Source organism: Suncus etruscus, chromosome 12, assembly GCF_024139225.1.
Source record: "Suncus etruscus isolate mSunEtr1 chromosome 12, mSunEtr1.pri.cur, whole genome shotgun sequence".
Classification (NCBI taxonomy): Eukaryota; Metazoa; Chordata; class Mammalia; order Eulipotyphla; family Soricidae; genus Suncus; species Suncus etruscus.
In genome coordinates this window covers 56805880-56825712 of record NC_064859.1, presented here as the reverse complement: position 1 = coordinate 56825712, position 19833 = coordinate 56805880, and the positions used below count along the sequence as shown (strand labels likewise).

The following is a 19833-nucleotide window of genomic DNA, read 5'->3' as shown; positions in this document are numbered from 1 at the left end:
ATAGGGATAGGAGAAATACATAATAAAGACATAGGAAAATATATATAGCGCAATTACAGTAGAATAGTAGAAACTTCTGTCAGGAGAGGTATATTTTTAATACAATAAGAATACAACTGATGGGAATAACAAATTTTAAAAAAGTATAAAAATATACAACTGATAATTATACATTAACAATCTTATTACCATTAGGTTTCAGCAAAAATACAAGGAATCAATGTATCATAACCTTTTTCAAATTCAAAAATATATAATATATAAATACTGTAAAATGAATATTTCATTCAATCCATTCTTTACTAATGCAGTGTGACTTGTATTTTTACTGTAGAAGAACCATAGTAGAGATCCACTTAGTAAGGATCTATATAAAATATGAAGCATCCATAAGTCTACTTTTCAAATAATGTTTTAGTTCTCAATTCCAAAATTGAGAATACACCTAAGTTTACATCAGGGGTAGAAGACCTATATAATATTCTCTTGTAAAGATAAGAAATCAGAATGGGATGAAGTTGTTTGCTTAAGATCTTACAGATAATTATGGTAAAATGTATATATATATATCCTGGCTTTGGGCTTAGAGAGTACTGGTGGTGTTCAGGAAAAACATATTTGATGTTTGTAATAGAACCTGGGTTAATCATATGCAAGGCTAACATCTTAACCCCTGGACTATCATGATTAAATATTGATTGAATTATGACAAGTATTTTCCATGTTTTAAAGTACTTTTCGCAGACTTTAGACCATTGGAAAAATATATGGAGGATTAATTGTGTTATTTCATTTGTTTTAAACCAAGGAACTTATAATTAAGTTTCATGGAAAAAAAGAAAAGAAAAGAAAGAAAACACTCTATCATGTGTGATTGCAGAAGATCAATTAGGTAGACTTACGTACATGACATAAATGAAGGGAATAAATAGAAGTTTTGTACCAGGAAAATTAATTTTAAGGGCACAATAACTCATATTTGAAATTCACCAGAAAACAAAGAGAGTTAGCTTATATGTGGTAGATGATATGGACAAATTTGTAGTATCGTGACATGTAAAGTATAAAATATGTTTCCCAGTGGTTTATCACTGTGCACAAAAATGACTTATGCTGTCAGTGGAACAGTGATTATACCCATTAGTGAAATATAAAAAATTCAGCTCAATTAAATTACTTATGCTATTTTTTTTCTTTCCTAGGAATATATTTTGACATTCAAGTACATCTTCATGAGCTAACAGAATTTGAAGCAGCTACAATTTATTCTGTTCCTAATTGTGGTTAAATGATTATGTGATTCATCAATAAACAGATAGCTAAATTCCACAGTATATCTTAGTTTACAGAGAGATTATGACACCATGATATGCAGTAATGCAAGGAAGGAGAAAGCTGAATGCAGATTTGTTATTTCACAAACACTGCCACAACTCAAATTTTAATTTAATGTTTTTGATGAAAGCTGCTATCCTAGAAGAATACACAAAATAAATTTGAAAACATAAATTGAAGGGAATATAACATTTTATCCTTCTCTGGTTAACAATTATTAACAGTCACTTGACAAGGGAGACCATGGACTATGAATGTGAATACTTTAAAAATCATTTTACATTTCCTCACTTACAAAATAATAATTCAATTGGAAGAGTTGGTTATAATAACAAGTGCTAAATTCTTATTATTTCTAAAATCTATTTCTGTCTACTTTATTCAGGCCCTGGTGAAATTATTATTTATTGCTAGCAGTATTCTCCTGTATATGATTTTATAAAAATGGCAGAGAAGTTCAAATGTTTACTAGTTCTCTGATATTGGGAACATGCATGCACTTACACAAACATATACAAAGATATACACATGTAAATATACACACACCAACAAAAAGTCCACAGTTATATGGGTAATAATATACAAAATCCATTGTCTCTTACGAAAGAATCTGAGAAATAGAAAGCATTCTTTCTTTGTGGTTTTTGGGTCACACCCAACTATGCTCATGGGTTACTCCTGGCTATGCGCTCAGAAGTCTCTCCTGGCAGGCTTGGGGACCACATATGGGGTGGTGCGATTCTAATGAGGTTCATCCTGTCTTGACCACTTGAAGGGCTATCGCTCCAGCCCCTAAAAATCATTCTTATTTTATCCTTTTAACCTGTTCCCAAACTCAGATGATTGATGAGGTTAAGTATAACTTACAAAATGGTTAACTTTCTATTTTAAAATAAAATTAAATTTGTAAAAATTTTGACAAAATGGTAGTTTTAAATATACATATATACTAAGTACACATCAGCTCTTTGATATATAAAAGAATAGTTACAATGAGTGTACCTTTCTGATATGACATATTCGAAGAGTTTGGTTTATGAGGTGAACTTGTAAATTATATTTCCCTAAGGTATCAACATACTCTGCCTTTTCTTTAAGCATCTGCAGGTAAGACATTTCCATTAATTCAAAATTTGCAAGGGAGGATTGATGAACTTGTTTTGTATTTGCTAACAACTTGCAGAGATTAGGTGCTGCTGGAAAAATATCAATGGAGGTTTAGGGATCCCTGTCTGAGGATTTCAAATTAACAGCTAATGGATGTTTTTAATAGCTATTTTTTATGGTGGAATGAGGAGGAATGAAAATTAACAGACAAAGACAACTGCATTTTGCACAGCTAACTTTAACTTTTTTACAGAAATAATACTTTGATTAGAATCCAAAACTTGTGGTATTGTATTTATACAATATAATTCCAAAACATATAAAATGACTATCAACACATATGTATATAACTGGAGGTCTAGTCATTGTTTTTAAATAACTTGGTAATCCAAACAGCAATGTTTTATTATACTTTTAATGAGCATGTAAAACAAATCCATTATTGTGAAGTTGCCACTATGATATATTTAATGTTTTGTTAAACTAGCCATGAGTTAATTTTCTATCAGAATCAATTAGTATCATCATTGCACACATAATTTATTATTGTTTTGGAAACTTTAAGGAAAGATTATAATCGCCAATCAATTATATTCAGCCCCATATTCCAACCCTCATTTTATTGTACCCAATAGAAAATAATGACAGCAGTGTTAAATTTAAGTACATTTTTTATTTGCATTTGTACATTTTTGTAGAGGATTTATGAAAGAGTAAACAGTCAACGTAGGCAAATTTAAGTATTCCTGATGCAGAAAAATGAGTAATAGGACCAGAGAGTACAAAGAGTAGAGTTCGAGTTTGGCACACAGCCAACCTGAGTTCAATCCCAGGCACTCCCTATTAACCTCTGAGGAGAGCCAGAAGAGATTCTTGGGCATAGATACAGGAATAAACATTGACCAAAACTACATGTTTCCCAACCCATGCTCCCAAAAAGGGTTTTCCATGATTATGTGTTTCCTAAGTTCTTATCTCTTCCGTAAGAGGAAACTTATTAGAAATTTTAATTTCATTCATTGTTCCTTATTGAATGATAATGTGAGGCATTAGTTCAATCTTTGAATGATCACAAGCCTACTTATTAAAATCAAAGTTGTGAATTACAATGTGTTTGTAAAAATACGTTTATTAAAAACTCTTTTAAAAGTGAGGCAATACTGTATCTATTTGAACTTCATTTATTTTATTTTATTACTTTTTTGGTTTTGGGGTCACACCAGGCAGTGCTCAGGGGTTACTCCTAGCTCTATGCTCAGAAAGCGCTCCTGGCAGGCTCGGGAAACCATATGGGATGCCAGGATTCGAACCACTGTCTTTCTACATGCAAGGCAAACTCCCTACCTTCATGTTATCTCTATGACCCTGAACTTCATTAATTTTAAACATGAATATGAGAAGAACAAAAAATGTATCTTCAGGTACTTAAAATTAGACTTACTAAATACCTATAGTTATTAAAGTATGTGGAAGGAACAACAGTAAGCTGACTCTATAGGTGAAAATAAAATTCAATGATATAGTTCAATTATATAGTATCTGTGCTCAGAAAATTACAAGACTTTTTAACAAGTTTTGGTTGCAATCTGAGTTTAAATTATCAAATACTTTAGTATCTTAAAATAATTAAATTATTTCAAATAAATTTACTTTTGGAATTTTATTACTGCTCCATTTGAGCACCATCTTCAAGTTGTGGGAGTAAAGAAATAAAATGAGACCAATATATTTCCTATCTTGAGTAGCTTGAATTACTGGAATGCCAGCATTTCTAGCAATTTGTTACAGAACAAAAACCATATAATTACTTATTAGATTTCAGAAGATCTCAGAAAACAAGTGGGAGAGTTTTAAAACATAACTATGTTTAAACAAAGTGGAAATAGCAAAAGCAAACAAAGTAGCATCTGGCACTCATATACCATAAAATATTGCGTGACACAAAGTGTAAGATTTAAATTTACAATCTTCACAGATTTTTCTAATGAAAAAACTGAGATTTAGTCATCTTAAAAAAAGAACCAGATTTTCCTACCTCCTTACACACACACACACACACACACACACACACACACACACACACACACACACAGAGTCAGTTCAGCATTCCACAAAACATTTAACCCTTACGTTGTTTTGGTTTGCAGATAAGACAGTGTATTATCAGGGGATCAGCATATTAAGGAAATGGATTGTTCATTTGGCAATCACTATTCTGGTACTCTTCCTTCCAAAAAGTACAGTTCCCTGTTCTCTTCTTCTATAAAAACTGCTTTTTGTTGACATGAAGATAAGATGGTTGTTTGAGGACAAGAGTGTACTAGTTTCTAAGTGCTGGCATGATGCCCATAGATCTCTTTCACTTTGAACAAACCTTTATGGCTTCAATGGGTGAAGTCAGTCATTAATCCATCTATTGCAGGATTTGGAAAACTGTCAAGTCCTTGGCCCAGAGGACTATCTTTGCTCTGGCAAGTATCTTTTTTAAAAGTACAGTATTTCTTTTTTTTTGGGGGGGGGGGGCGGGTGGTAGCACAGATGTAGGGCTTTTGCCTTGCATGCAATTGTCCCAGAATGGACACGGATTAAATACCCAGCATCTCATATGGTTCCCTGTCAGCCAGGAGCGATTTTGAGCGCAAAGCCAGGAGAAACCACAGAGCGCCAGCATGTGTGGCCTAAGAAACCAAAAACAAAGTATTTATGTTTTATATATATATATATGTTTTATAACCAACTTACATCAGTTACCAGTGATGCCACTTTTAAAAGATGTTAATAAATCAATTGTGTGTGTGTGTGTGTGTGTGTGTGTGTGTGTGTGTGTGTGTGTTTACTGGTGCCTTTGTAAATGAGGAAAGTTTCCTTGGGGTACATGCCTCAAAACTTCCTTTCCCTCTACCTAATCCTAGATTCCCTTAGCCTTGGCAAAATTCTCTAAAAATTAGATTTTAAAGTTACTTACTTCATCACCTTGTGGAATCTCTAGAGTAGAAGGTTGAAGTCAGGTTGAAGTCTGGAGAAGACTATATCCTAGGTCTGCTGTAATAGTACAAGGAAGGTCTTTGTCTTGGATGACCAGGGTTTGATTTTGGCATTCCCATCTGGTTTCCGGAGACTCTCCAGGATCATTTCTTGAGTTCAGAGCCAGAAGTAATTCCGGCACACCACTTGATGTGGCCGAGAAACAACAACAAAAATAAAGTAACCTGCTCAGATCAGATTCAATCAGGGAGCAAACAGGACAGTTAGAATTATTTCCAGGGATATAGAAAAGTGTGGATGAATTTTACTAATCACCTCTAATGACCCCATATCTCTGGAAGACATTAACTTCCTACTTTATTCAGTCATTCTATTTATTACGTGTTATGATCTGTGATTCATAGTTTTATTTATAAATATGAGGATTTAGAAAATTAACAGCATGGTCTGATTTCATTCTAAGCTCCAAGATTCAAGGCATAGCTAAAATCTCTTGTTTATTATTTCTTCTTGTCTTGTATACATATGAGTACTAAATGCCAAAAATATTTATTGATGTTTTGGATTACTATCAAGTTAGAAGATTCCAGGCTGGTAACTAGGTATAAGAAAAATTCAGAGAAGTTTCAAATTAAGTGTCTTATTGGGAAACAATTAAATTGATAGAAAAAGTAAAGAAATAATATAAGCATATTATATCTGACTGAAGTTTTCACCAGGATTCTATCTTATCTAAACAAATGAGATGGCATTGCAGCAATGACAGCAATGCCTCTAAGGTTTTATTGACCACCAGGGACTCTTGAGTTTCAAAACGTCACTAAGTTGAAAGTCATAAGACTAAGAAAAAAATAAAAGGACTTATTAGGTAAGTAAGATAAGAGTGCTCAGATTATCTGTATGCAAATCTTTGCATGAAATTCAACTTTTGAAACCTTGATCAAAGAAAAATATTGAGATTTTTCCCTCTCTTTCTTGGTTGACATGAACTAGGTTTGACACCTTCATCTTAAAAGTTATTGGGTCAAACTGCAGTCCAATCCCAGGCTCAGTTAGGAATTGTGCCCTCTTTGTCTTAAATAAAGCTATAATTTTATATTTGGAGTAATTTTTTAGAGCAAAGATACAGAACAATTGATATTAAATCAAAGGAAACTTCTCTGTTTTTACAAGCATGGTATTTCAAATATATTTATATGTATATATGTATGTAGTTTGTTTTTGTTTTTGTTTTGCTTTTGCTTGTTTATTTTTGTTTTTGGGGGGACCACAGTTGGTGACCCTTAAGAGTTACTCTTCAGTCTGCTATGAACTTGCTCCTGGCTGGCTCCTGGCTGGCTGCAGGGACCATATGGAATGCTGTGGATTAAACTCGGGTAGGGAGCATGCAAAGCAAAGGACCTCCCAACACTGCTATTGCTCTAGCCCCAAATATATTTTTATAGCTGTCTGAAATTCAGTGAAGCTAAGAGATTTATTTTTACATATGAATCATGTTTCTATACTTTGTTACTGTAAGGATTTTTAGGATATATGATCCAAAATATAGTTATAAAATTATATTCATGGTTATTTAAGATTACTATCTTATAACCTGAGATAATTTTTGTAAATGGAAATTGTCTGAAAAGTGAGTTTCTTAAAAATGCATGCTTCTAAAGTAATGATTATTAAAAATTGTTATCTTGTGCTCACTTCAGCAGCACATATACTAAAATTGGAATGATACAGAGAGGATTAGCATGGCCCCTGCGCAAGGATGACATGCAAATTTGTGAAGGGTTCCATATTTTTTAAAGAAAAAAGAATAAAAAATATTGTTATCCTCCCTGTTGCTTATTTGTCAGAATTAGCTTACGTTATATAAATAGAGAAACTATCTGACTAGGTCCTACAAGAATTTTGACCAGTATTAAGATAAAAATGGAAACACTTGTGTTAATGCTGATAATGAGAAAACTCTCTAGAAATATTTTATATCTGAGAAATTTGATAACTTTCATTTTATTTCTTGGTAATGGAAGAATAAAGGTATGATTTTAGGCAAGATAGTAAATATAGCTAAACTCAAGAATAAAGACTCTACCAGATAAAACTCAAGCCTTGAATGTTTGCCTTTAGGAACTGTTTTCAAGATGTGCTTAGTTTTCTGAATGTCTTAAGAAAACCAAGATGTACTAAATTTAGTAATGTAAATTCAGAAAATAATTTTAAAACTAGTGATTTAAATCTATAAATAACATAGCTGTGTGTTTTACATAAGAATTGCAATGAGGGCCCAGAGAGATAGCATAGCGGCGTTTGCCTTGCAAGCAGCGGATCCAGGACCAAAAGTGGTTGGTTCGAATCCCGGTGTCCCATATGGTCCCCAGTGCCTGCCAGGAGCTATTTCTGAGCAGACAACCAGGAGTAACCCCTGAGCAAAGCTGGGTGTGGCCCAAAAACAAAAACAAAACAAAAAAAGAAAAAAAAAAGAATTGCAATGAATAGAGATAAAGAAGGATTTTTTGACCAAGTGAAACTGACTAAACGGGATGAAGAAAAGTTACAGGACAGAGGAATGCAAAGGAATCTGCAGGATTGAGAATTGTGCTTTTGCATAAGGAGTTGTATTATCATACATGTGTTAAAATTACATTTTAAAATCCATGTATATTTGAGTAAATCAGATATAATTTGCTTTGCTAAATGAATAAAATTATTATAAGATGTTTCTGACCTTTCAAACTGTAAATTATTTTAATTAACTTAGATAAAAATATATGTTACTTAAAAACTGTATTTCATGTCAATTTTATTATAGCAAGTAAATATTTATTTTAAAGAAGTCTTACAAATAGCTACATTTTTGTTTTAAGATGGCAAATTTTTATTTGCAACTTTGAAATCTTCATTAATTTGCATAAATGAGTAATTGAGTTTCATGACTATTTTAAATCATTTAATACCTGTGAGACAAACATTTTCTAAAATAAAAATGAGGAAAAAACTCTTTGTTTGTTATAGGATAAGTAAATATGAGGATAGTAAAGAAAGGTTTAAATCATTTATTTCCTTCCCCAGTCTATAAGGAGTTAAGGATTGATCTTCTTACAGTTTAGGTCACTTTGGTATTTTGAACCCTTAGCAAAGCATTGTCACATGTGAAGAAATGTTTGACTTTAATATATACATGAAAATGGGTGTCCTAAAATTGAAGTTGATGTCTCCAATTTTATGTTTTGTTATTTTCTCTTTCCCTTTCTTTTTGCGTTCTGGCATGGTTTTATTTCAGGACCGAGACTATTATGTGGTGCTTGCCTTCAGTGCTGTAGTGCTCATTGGATATTTATTTGATATTTCTTTTTGTATTATTGTGGTATCTCAATTCCTTTTTTCCTGTCCTCTCTCAAACTGAGGTTGAGAGCCTCTAGAAGGACTACATCCATTTCGGCTTATTTGATTTTTACCCCACATTATTGCTTTTCTTTTCTTCAAACAAAACCACTTAATTGAACTATCCAGTTCCACCTCTCAAATAGAGGGGCAAATAAGGGAAGATACAAGGACCAAACAGATATATGATTACTATGTAGTAAGCTAGACATAGAGAGGTCCACTTATTCTAGCAGCTTGAGGGATGAGGATGGGGAATATGGGATGCAAAATGGGAATGGGGGTGGAGGGAGGACAAATTTGGTGATGGGAATTCCCCTGATTCAATGTTAATATGTACCTAAAATACTACTGTGAAATATATGTAAGACAATATGGTCAAAATAAAAATTATATATAATAAAAATAATAATAAATGAAAAAAAGAAAAAGAATTATAAAAATTACATTGAAATTCTGAAACTTTATATAAAACAATTAAAAAAACTTCCTTGAAAAATTGTTTTATAACAAGATATTTAATTGCAAGCATTCTAAAGGCTTTTAAGGACACTTGTAGAAATACTTTATCTGGGTTCAAAAAGTCTATAAAAATAATGACTTTCATAGATATTCTACAGTATTGACTTGGCATTAAAAGGAAGATAAAATTGTAGTTTATAGAAAAGTTGAGCACTTGAAAATTATAAATCAAGATGTAGATTGTATCTTATCATACATTAAACTGAAACACATGCTTTTCTCTTCTTGATAACTTTTGTGCTTTTTAAATACTATATGAAACTGTGCTTGCATATACGCATGGAATAAAGCTTTGCTTCTGACAGAGCTAATTTTATAACCATTTACATTCATAAGACCTTACCTAGAAACTCAAATGTGATACTACTTTAGAAATTAACAAAGATGAAAAGCATTTTGTCTGTTAGCAGCTAGTCACTGTAGTCCTTTGAACATTCTGGAAACTGAAGAATAAATAATTCCAAACTACAAAGGTTGCTGTGCATCCTAATAGTAAATAATGTTTTTGTTGGTTTGTTGATTTGTTTATTAAACCCTGAGCATCTGTCATATATTAGCTTCAATACTCAGTTGCCTTAAACATTTGGCCTTTTACCTTAACTCCTAAATAAGAATCCTCTGAAAGCCAAAATGGATCTAGAGCTGCTACCATGCCACTTTAGTATGGCACAGGAGAGCTGGAAGGTAAAAATGTAATGTTAGTAGAAGAGCAAGTCTTGTGATACAGGTTGCAACAAGACAAGGGAAATATAATATTCTTCTATTATTCTCCAAAACCAAGAAGGATTTCTGGGGTTAAGCAAACCAAAACAAAGTAGACTATGACCTGTAATTTGAAATATAGGACAGTCTCCATGGGAAAGGTACCCTATTCTAACTTGGTTAGTGTGTGCTAATGAGAATTTAAAACTACTTCCTGAATAGCACTGATAAGTGAGACCTGACTACCGAGGAATAAAAGTGAGTCCAGAAGGGTGATTTAAAATCATTAAAAAGCTTTAGGTGTTCATCCTATGCTTATACAAAATACATGATCACATTTATCATTTATTTTAATCTGTTAAAACATAAGTAAATAGATTAAAATGTAGAAGAAAAGAGTTCTGTGTTTCATGAACAGGTATTTCATAGAAATCAGAATCTGTTCTTAATATTTTTATTTTAAGCTTTAATACTGGAACCTAGAATAAACTTGAATATTTTGTGACCAATTAAACTAGTGTTTAAGCTCAGGTTGATAAACAATACTGAGTGTTCTCTATACTGATGCTCTTGCATTAAGACCATGCAAACTATAAATGTCAAACTTTATATAGACTAAAATATTACAATGAGTATACTGGTCATTTTGGTTTTTTTTTGTTTGTTTGTTTGTTTCGTTTGCTTGGGTTTTTGTTTTTAAACCACACCCTGTAATACTAAATGCTTGCTCCTCTCTCTGTGCTCAGAGATCACTTCTGGCAGGGTTGAAGACCCAGTTGTATTATCTCTCTGGTCTTTATTGTGCTGTTTTGTTTTGTTTTGAGGGGGCAGCAGGGTGATATTTGTTTGTTTGGGATTAGACCAGAGGTTTTTTCTGGATTTATCCTGGCTTTAAACTCAGGCATCATTCCTCGTGTGCTCAGGAACCATATGGTGTGCTGGGGATTGAATTCCAGTTGGCCATTTGCAGGCAAGAACTCTGCCAGCTATACTCTCATTCTTCCCTGATTGTTTTGTTTCATGAGTGTGTGAGAAAATCAGAGATAGAAGAAACAGAAAGATTTGTCAACTAAAGATTATTTAAATAAGCTGTAGAAAACTTGCAGTTCATACATGTCCAGTTCTTGTCAATGCTAACATTTTAGTGTTCTTTTTTGTCAAATACTTAGCTACAAATTTTTAAAAAAACTCATTTATGATCAGGATTGAGAGACTGTTTTTATGATATACTTGGATGGAAAAACTTTGGCATAATGGAAATCCTTGAAAATTTCTGAAGATGTAAGTAAAGGGCTTTAGTAGCATGAACAACCTTGTAACCATGGTGTTTAAATTAAAAATAAAACAAAGGATAAAAAAGGAAAAGTTCTAAAGATAGAAATGAAAATCAGCAAAACACTGTCACACCAAAATATGTCTTGGGCAAAAGATATCACTTAGGGCCATCCTGGTATAATATAATTTAATTTTGAACAACAATTTTCCTCAACTTAGTTTGGGGTCTCTTATTCTCATGACTCCTTACAGCAAAAAATGGCTATAGATGATTCAATTCCCTGACTGTGTAGACTTAAAATTTTAGATCAGAATAGAATATCCAGTGACAAATCCTCAAGTATATGATCAACTTATGTTTGACAAAGAGCAAGAACTTGAAATGGAATAAAGACAGTCTTTTCAAAAAATGGTGTTGGAACAATTGACTAACCAAGTGTAAAAAAATTAAATATCAATCCATATCTCACACCTTACATAAAATTCTGTTCAAAGTGGATTAAAGACCTTGAGAATAAACTCTAAACCATAAAGTTCACTGAAGAAAACATAGGCAGAACATTCCAAGACCTAAACCTCAAATAAGTCTTCAATGATAGATTGACAATTGCAAGGACTATGGAAACAAATAAGAATAATTGGGCTACAAAAAAAAAAACAATAAATATCTGTAGGGCCAAAGAAACAGACTAAAACCATAGACAGTTAAAAGTGGTAGAAAATTTCTGCATGCAGCACATCTGATAAAGATTTGACACCTAAAATATATAAAGTACTCACAAAGGTTAATTCCACAAATCCTAAAAGAAATCATTAAAATTAGGGAGAGGAGGGGCCGGAGTGATGGCTTAGCTGTAGGACGTTTGCCTGGAACTCAGCTGACCCATGATGAACTGCAGTTCAATCCCCTGGCATCCTATATGGTCCTCCAAGTCAAGAAAGATTTCTGAGAGCATAGCCAGGAGTAACCCCTAAGATTCACCGGGTGTGGCCCAAAAAACAAAAAAATAAAAAATGGGGAAGAGGAAATGAACAGACACATCTCTGAGGAAGACCAATAGATGGTCAACAGGCATATAAGAAAATGCTCTCATCACATATAATTAGGGAAATCCAAATCAAGTAAATAATGAGATATCTTATATTATTGAGTATTACACATATCAAAAATACTGGGAAAAATCCCTGTTGGAAATAATGAGGTGAGTAAGGAACTCTCATCCACTTCTGGTGGTAATGCTGAAGGGTTCACTCTTATGAAAAAAAAAACAAACTCTATATTGAGCTGCCATATGAACCAGCAGCCCACTTTTGGGTATCTATCCACAGGACAGAAAAATATCCTCCAAAAGCATGTATGCACACCACAATTAATTGAAGTACTCTGTTCAATAGCTAAAACTTGGAATCAACCTAGATACCCAACAACAGATGAGCAAATCATGAAGATGTGGTACATATATACAGTGCAATAACTTCATAACTGTAAGGGATGATGCAATTATGCAATTTGCTACAATATGAATGGCACATGAAGATATTATGAAAATGAAGCCAGAAAAATAATAAAAACAGAATGATATCAGTTATATGTGACATTTAGGATAACTCCATGAAGAAATGCAATGGTTTAAAAAGGAGTTTTACAAAACACCCTTGGCCCCAGATTATAGCAAGAAATTGAGTGGGGGAGAAAAACAAATATTAAAGAATGGATGCTAGAGGCCAAGAAGTCTCAGGTGTATTGGTGGTGGTGTTAAAGAAAGGACAGAACTAAATAGCCAAGCCAAAAGCAGTAACAATGGAATCAAGAGACCCAAACTTTAATAATATAAACTTAAAATGGGCCTTTTATAGTGGTATGCTGGGGTCTTGGGGTTGTTATGGTGTGTACTTGTGAACATTTGTGGAGGAATGTCAACACTAATAGTTAGGACCTGATTCATATATGTCTGAAACCCATCTATAAAAGACTATAAATCACAATGGTTTTTATAAAAGAAAATAAATATAACAAAAACAGAAAAATTAAGTATAGAAAATATCTACTTCTTATACAAGTATAAGAAATAGAGTATTTCTTTTTTTTTTTTTTTTGATTTTTGGGCCACATCCGGTAATGCTCAGGGGTTACTCCTGGCTATGTGCTCAGAAGTCGCTCCTGGCTTCGGGGACCATATGGGACACCGGGGGATCGAACCGCGGTCCGTCCAAGGCTAGCGCAGGCAAGGCAGGCACCTTACCTTTAGCTCCACTGCCCGGCCCCCAAGAGTATTTCTCTATTCATATTAAATGAGTGTCCCTTGGTCTGAGATACCTAGAGAGAGTAGAGCATACAGCAAAACATGGTCCAATCCCAGTATCCATATGTTCTTCTTAGTAAAACAGGAGTGTTCTCTGAATGCTGGGCATACCCAAAATCAAATTCAAAAATAAAACAAAACAAACAATTGCCCACTATGAAGCTCTTCCACTTAACCCGTGTGTTGGGGACTGACTTGTTTGAGGCCATTTTGCTGTTCTTTCTGCCATATTCCAGCTTTTCACCTAAAAGCTATTTTGCAGTCTTGCTGTAAGTTTTTGAGCTATAGAGAAAGAATGTGCAGCTGCAAGAGATAATTAATCTTGTAGCCCGGAGGAGAGCAACACGGCCGGTACCATTCCCAGAAATGAGGTCTTACTCCCCTCAATACATTCCGGAAGTCAACAAGGCAGTTATTATGTGTATATGTTTACATTGTCTGTACAAAATTATTTCTGTAAGAACATTGCCCCCACCTTATATCTGTTAAAAGTTTTAGAAATGCAGCTAGAAGGTCACAAGATGTTTCCATGGATACTGCAAGAAGTATTGCCCACTTGCCTTATTTGGAACAAATGAAGTAATTTTCATTGCCCAAAAAGAATGATTGTCATTGCCTTTTGCCTGCCCCTTCTCCTTCACTATATAAGAAGAAGCTGTAGCCCAAATAAAGTTGCCCTTGAGCAGTGAGACATTGCCTTGGGGTCTTTATTATTAACCTCTCTCCAGATTTTTACAGGGTGTGGTTGTTCTTCTACCTAGCAAAATAGGAGTGTGGTTTGTCTGGAGAAGTCTTCCCAGCTAATTCCGGCTGGCCGGGCCCACCTGGGGGGCTTCAGGACACCGCATTTTGGCGCCCAACGCTGGGGCACGAAGACCACCGCCACACCCCGAACGACTACGGGGTCGGCGAGTCCGGAGCTGTTTCATAAATCGCAGGAATACCCAATCCGGGGTCAGGCGTTGAAACGAGTTAGCCTTAATCAAATATTTAAAACCTGCAGTTTTTTCAGCTCGTTCTGATCACCGCCCCTGATTGGCTCTCTGGGGCTTCGCCCGTTGGCTTCACTTCCATGGGTGTTTCGTTTGAGTACTGAACTTAAATTCATTAAATATATACAGTCTGAGTTGAAAGCCAGACTATAGAGGTTACCCAAAAAAGAATATTTGTAATTTTCTTTATGTTTATTCATAATGTATGTCATTGGTTTATTATTACCTGTCCAGAAAATTTGTTGCGTCCACTTGGGACAAAGTAGGACATGAAATGAGTGATTATTTTGTAAATAATGATGATTTCACAGAAGGAAAAAATTATGTTCCCAATATTGGAGCCTGTTAAGAGATATCATTGTAACTAAAAATGCCGGAACTCGCCAAAGACATCATCCATGCCGTGAATCTCATGTTCAACAAGTCTCCCGTGAGTGTTTCCAGGACTCCCTCTCGTTCTAATTCTGTCCTCTCATCTCCCTTCTCCCTCTGAGAATACTTCCCCTTGTCCTCCCTCCACCACTGATTCTTTCTACCTTTGTCTCCAAAGTAACTAATGCTCTTAAAGATCTCTCTAATGCTTCTCATTTATCTCCTCCCTTACTTCTGTCCATGCTTCTGCTCTATGCACCCAGACCCCTACAGAAGAGGCCGCTGCACCCTCTGTGCAAAATCCTAAACAGCCCTTCACTTCCCTAGCTTCAGCTCCGTCCCTGTTTCACCACCCTCCCCTCCTTAGCCAGCAATTGCAACAATACAAAGCCTTTATTGGAAAAGCCTCAAAGAGCCATTTCAAGCCATACCCTCCTATGGCCCCCAAGCCCCTTACACGCTCTCCTGCTTAGAATCTAAAAGCTGAAACTCTTGTCTCTTGGGAAGTCTAACTTTTTTTTCCGCTGCAAAGCCCCTGCAAATAGGCAGGAATCCTAATCTCTAAGCTCTTATAGCTGGCCCTCCCGCCTCCTTCTTTTCATACCTTAAAGGTACAGCACACAACTTTCCAGGTCCCAGCTTGCCAACATGGCTCTTGCTGCCCTCTATGCCTGGAAGTCGCTCCCCAGAGCCAGCATTCCAGCAGCTCCCCCACACGCGGCAACAAACGGTTGCTGCTTTCTCCCCCCCCCCCTTTTCTGACTTGAGTTCCAACTCACCACAATTACATCCATGGGTCTCTCACCTCTCTAACCAAACTTGATAATGCTCTTAGCTCAAAAACCAGTGCTACTACCTTTCTGTCTTTCTCCCTAATGGAAAAAGTCTCCCCCCCCCCATCCCCGCCTGCTCAGCAGCCTCCGCAGCTACCTTCCTCAAACGCCCTCCCCACTGATCCCCGCACCCCAGGGGGAAAAATTCTAAATGCCCAAGACGGCTCAGTCCCCTAACCATGGCAGATTCCCCTCCCTCTCACCACTCCCCCTCTTAAAGCTATAGAAAATGAAACTACTTGGCCAAATTGAAAATACTTAAACAAATCCTTAAGCCTTCAAAAACAGGCTAGCTTCTCTTAATTCCACAGGTCTTTCTGCCCTTCAGCGCGTTTCACCCCCCCTACTAAATCTATAGTTGTCTGTCCTCTGCCCACTAATTCTACGGCCAAGCCCCCCCCCTCTTGAGAATTCAAAGGAACAAACTAATAAAAGTCAGCCTGAGTGCCATAAAACAGAAACGGCTGCAGTGCCTACAAAAAATTCTAAGGGCAACAGTGAGTAGGATAATTACAAAGTATCATCTGCTAAGCCATAAAAACCTTGCGATATCTACACTTTGCTGTTAAAACTTCTGAGCCTAATGTACCTTTTTACTCAGGACAATTTGCTCAAACCAGCCCTCAGCCTCCTTCAGCTCTTTCCCTGCCAGCCTTGGGAAACAGCCAGCTCAAGCCCTGCCACTCCCACCTTAAGCCTTCCAATTCACCTTGAAATACCCAATCTTTGTTATTCAAAAGAAATCTGAAAAGTAGCATCTCTTGCATATTCTCAAATCAATTAATAAAACCATGATCCCCATAGTGCTTTTGCAACCCAAATTCCCCTCTTCAGTTGCCATTCCCTCCTAATTCCAATAAATTAGTAATTAATCTTAAAAGATTGCTTTTTTTTCACTATATATCATTACACCCTGCTAACTGTAAATAATTTGCCTCTAACCTTCCTGCTGTTAACTGTGCTAGCCCCTCCCCAAGTTATCAGTGAAAAAACTCTGCTTCACCTTGTCAGCCCTACACTATCGTCAAATATGTGTTATTAGGTTTAGTGCATTAAGTAGTGTAAAGTAATTATTAAAACATTAAAAAGCAACAGAAAGATAAAGGCAATAAATTTTTTTTTCATGCCCCTCAGAAAATTTTAAAGCAAGGTCATAATTCTGTCACTTACAGATAACAAAATATTGGTAAAAGAAAAACTTCTTTGTGTTTTAAATCCAAACGAACACAAAAGTGTTAAATTTAAAGTCTTATATTTCTATTAAAAGTTTTATTTTAATTTTTAAAGTATTTACAAAATTATGTGAAAAATAATGTGGTTAGCCTTTTAAACAATATAGTTAATTTAATGCACAGTGAACACCTAGGTGTGCTTTATAGTACCCTTAGTTTTAACTTTGTGCTACAGCAATGGTTGTTCTTTATTTCTGCATTGAAAGAACTATTATTTTAAGTGCATTCAAAATATCAGCACATTATACAAATCTGTATATTTGTGTCGCAGTAAAAAAATAATATAAATGAAAAATATATTATATATAATTTTATAAGTAATATATAAAAGTAACTAAACTTTATAAGCAAATTAACTAGTATTAAATATAATTTTAGTCTTAAGTTCTAAGTGTGTAAATGTATCAGATGTCTTTAACTATATTTTATAATAATCTAAGCATTTAGTTAATTTGGTATATAATATTTTTTACAAATTATTCACATAAAGTCTTCATAGTAAAAACAGTTGTTGTTTTTTAAAATCAGTTTTTATACCTTTAATAATCATAGTTCATGCTATTGTGTTTAATCATAAAAATTTTAACACTTTATTGCAGCTGTCTTACTATTCTACTGCAAAACCAATTTAAAGAAAACCTATTCATTTACAGCAAATGATTTCATACTTCAGAGTAAAGACTCCTACAGTGCTCATTAACCATTTTTACTTAATGTTTTAAACTTCAATTAAAATTGTTTTAAAAATGTTTTGTGTTAAATCTAACCTTAAAATTTATTTTCAGCAAAGTTCCACTCCATCTACATTAAGTACTTCTCAAAACTAAAAAAGTTTTTCTACAAAAAATTTTTTTTTCTTCTCACAAACATGCTAGCTAAATATTTAAAAGCGCTTGTCAATTTTTTATAAATAAGTCTTAAATCAATCCTTTTGTCTGTTTATGTGTCTGTTGTGATGAATGAAAGTGGCCACAAGTGTAAAATGTTGTGTTTAATGTTGTTTTGTTTTGTCTGTTTATTTGTTATCTCTACATTTTATAATAATACAATTTTCAAAGCCTTATTTATTTTCAATTTCAATTAATTTTTTCAACCTGGTTCAGTCTGGTCAGTTCACAGACTGGCATCTTGCAACTAAAAATCATGTGTTACAAATTATGTATTAAGCTAGCTTTGTCCTTCTAAGTACATGGCGGAGGGTGTAGGGGATGGCAAACCCCAGATTTCTCAATGGCCATCGGGGATAACTTTTCCCTGGAGAATTTCTGGACTTTGCAGTCACCTGGCTTTCCTGCTATGTGTAAGTTCAAGCCTATAGAATATGTATTTATGGCTAAAAAATAGCATCCAGCTTTAACATAATAACTAGAAGTTTAAGAAAAATCCTTTATATTCAGTTTAAAAAAATTTTTTTTAATTAGCAATTGTTAATTATAAATTTTCTTTTATGCCAAAGTTCTAACAAAGGTCAAATAACATTTCCCGTGGTATTCAAAAAATAACTAGTGTAATGTAAAATTGCTAATGTTTTCTGGCAAATTCTTAATTTTTATATGAAGTAACCATTTTGCCTCCTGCCAAGCTGTTTTCTTATAAACCTCCTGCTAGCCGCCATTCCTGCAAACCTGTTTCTAACTGACTCCACCTTTGACAATGCTGAATTAGACACTCTGCCTAGCTGCCTTGGATGCCCACCGATGCCACCAACAACCTCCATCCTCTCTACCTCCATCCCTTGGCCGGTCTTGCAAGTCGACCTTTGTGCCCTAGCCATGGGTGCAAGCCTATACTGGGGCACCTCCAATTTTCCGCCTGCCCTCAACCTCGTGCTGTTGACCCCGATGACTATTACTCCCCTGCTAGCGGTGGCTGCAACTCTGTTATTCGCCGTGATGTACTACGCCACCCCTTCACCACCTTCTACGTCTGCCCTGGTCACCACCGGCCCCGTTCCAGCGACTATAAGTGTGGCGCTCATAACCAACACTTTTGCGCCTCCTGGGGCTGTGAAACCACCGGAACTGCTTATTGGAAACCCTCTTCCTCCTGGGACTTCATCACCGTTTCACGCCCCCCGACTCCTCCTTTTCTGAACTGTGATGCATCCTCTGCTACCCGTGGTTGGTGTAACCCCATCCTCATCAATTTTACTGCTGCTGGACGTCAGCATCACTGGACTCAAGCTGTACAATGGGGACTCAAACTTTACATTCGGGATCCTGCCTATGAACGATGTTGGCTTTGTTTTTCTCCTCAACCTCCTTTCTATGAAGGTGTTGCAGTGTTTGGCAACCTTTCCGCTACCTCCGACCCCTCCGACCTCCGTTGGAACACACAACCTCAACATGGCATTACAGTCGGACAAGTCGTAGGCTCTGGCCTCTGCCTCAAGCCTAACAACTCCCTGCTCCCCAGCCAACTACTTAATGTGTGCAACAACACTATTGACCTCTCCAATTCTTCCTCTTCAGAAATTTATCTGTTAGCCCCCAATGGTACTTATTTTGCCTGTGCTTCTGGCCTTACTCCTTTCATCATTCGTTCCTCTTTTCTCCTTTCATATGATTACTGTATTCTCGTTATTCTCATTCCAAAAATCACCATTCATTCAGAATATACTTTTCCCTCTACAGGCACTTCACCTTATCCACATTCTTCTCAATCCCTCACTAGACACCGTCGTGAGCCCTTCACCTCCGTTACACTTGCAGTTCTCCTTGCTGTTGGCGCTGCTACTGGCGCTAGCACTGGTATCTACTCTCTTGTATCCTCTCAATCCAATTTCCGTACTCTTACTCAA

The 19833-nt window shown here is 35.4% G+C and overlaps 2 non-coding genes across 2 annotated transcripts; both read left to right on the top strand.

The window, feature by feature from the left end:
- Positions 1–7114: 7114 nt before the first annotated feature.
- On the top strand, positions 7115–7221 carry LOC126025064 (U6 spliceosomal RNA). Its single transcript, XR_007501112.1, has one exon. It is a non-coding gene; the product is annotated as a U6 spliceosomal RNA (small nuclear RNA).
- A 9927-nt stretch (positions 7222–17148) lies between these two features.
- On the top strand, positions 17149–17278 carry LOC126025398 (small nucleolar RNA SNORA22). Its single transcript, XR_007501405.1, has one exon. It is a non-coding gene; the product is annotated as a small nucleolar RNA SNORA22 (small nucleolar RNA).
- The last annotated feature ends 2555 nt before the right edge of the window (positions 17279–19833 follow it).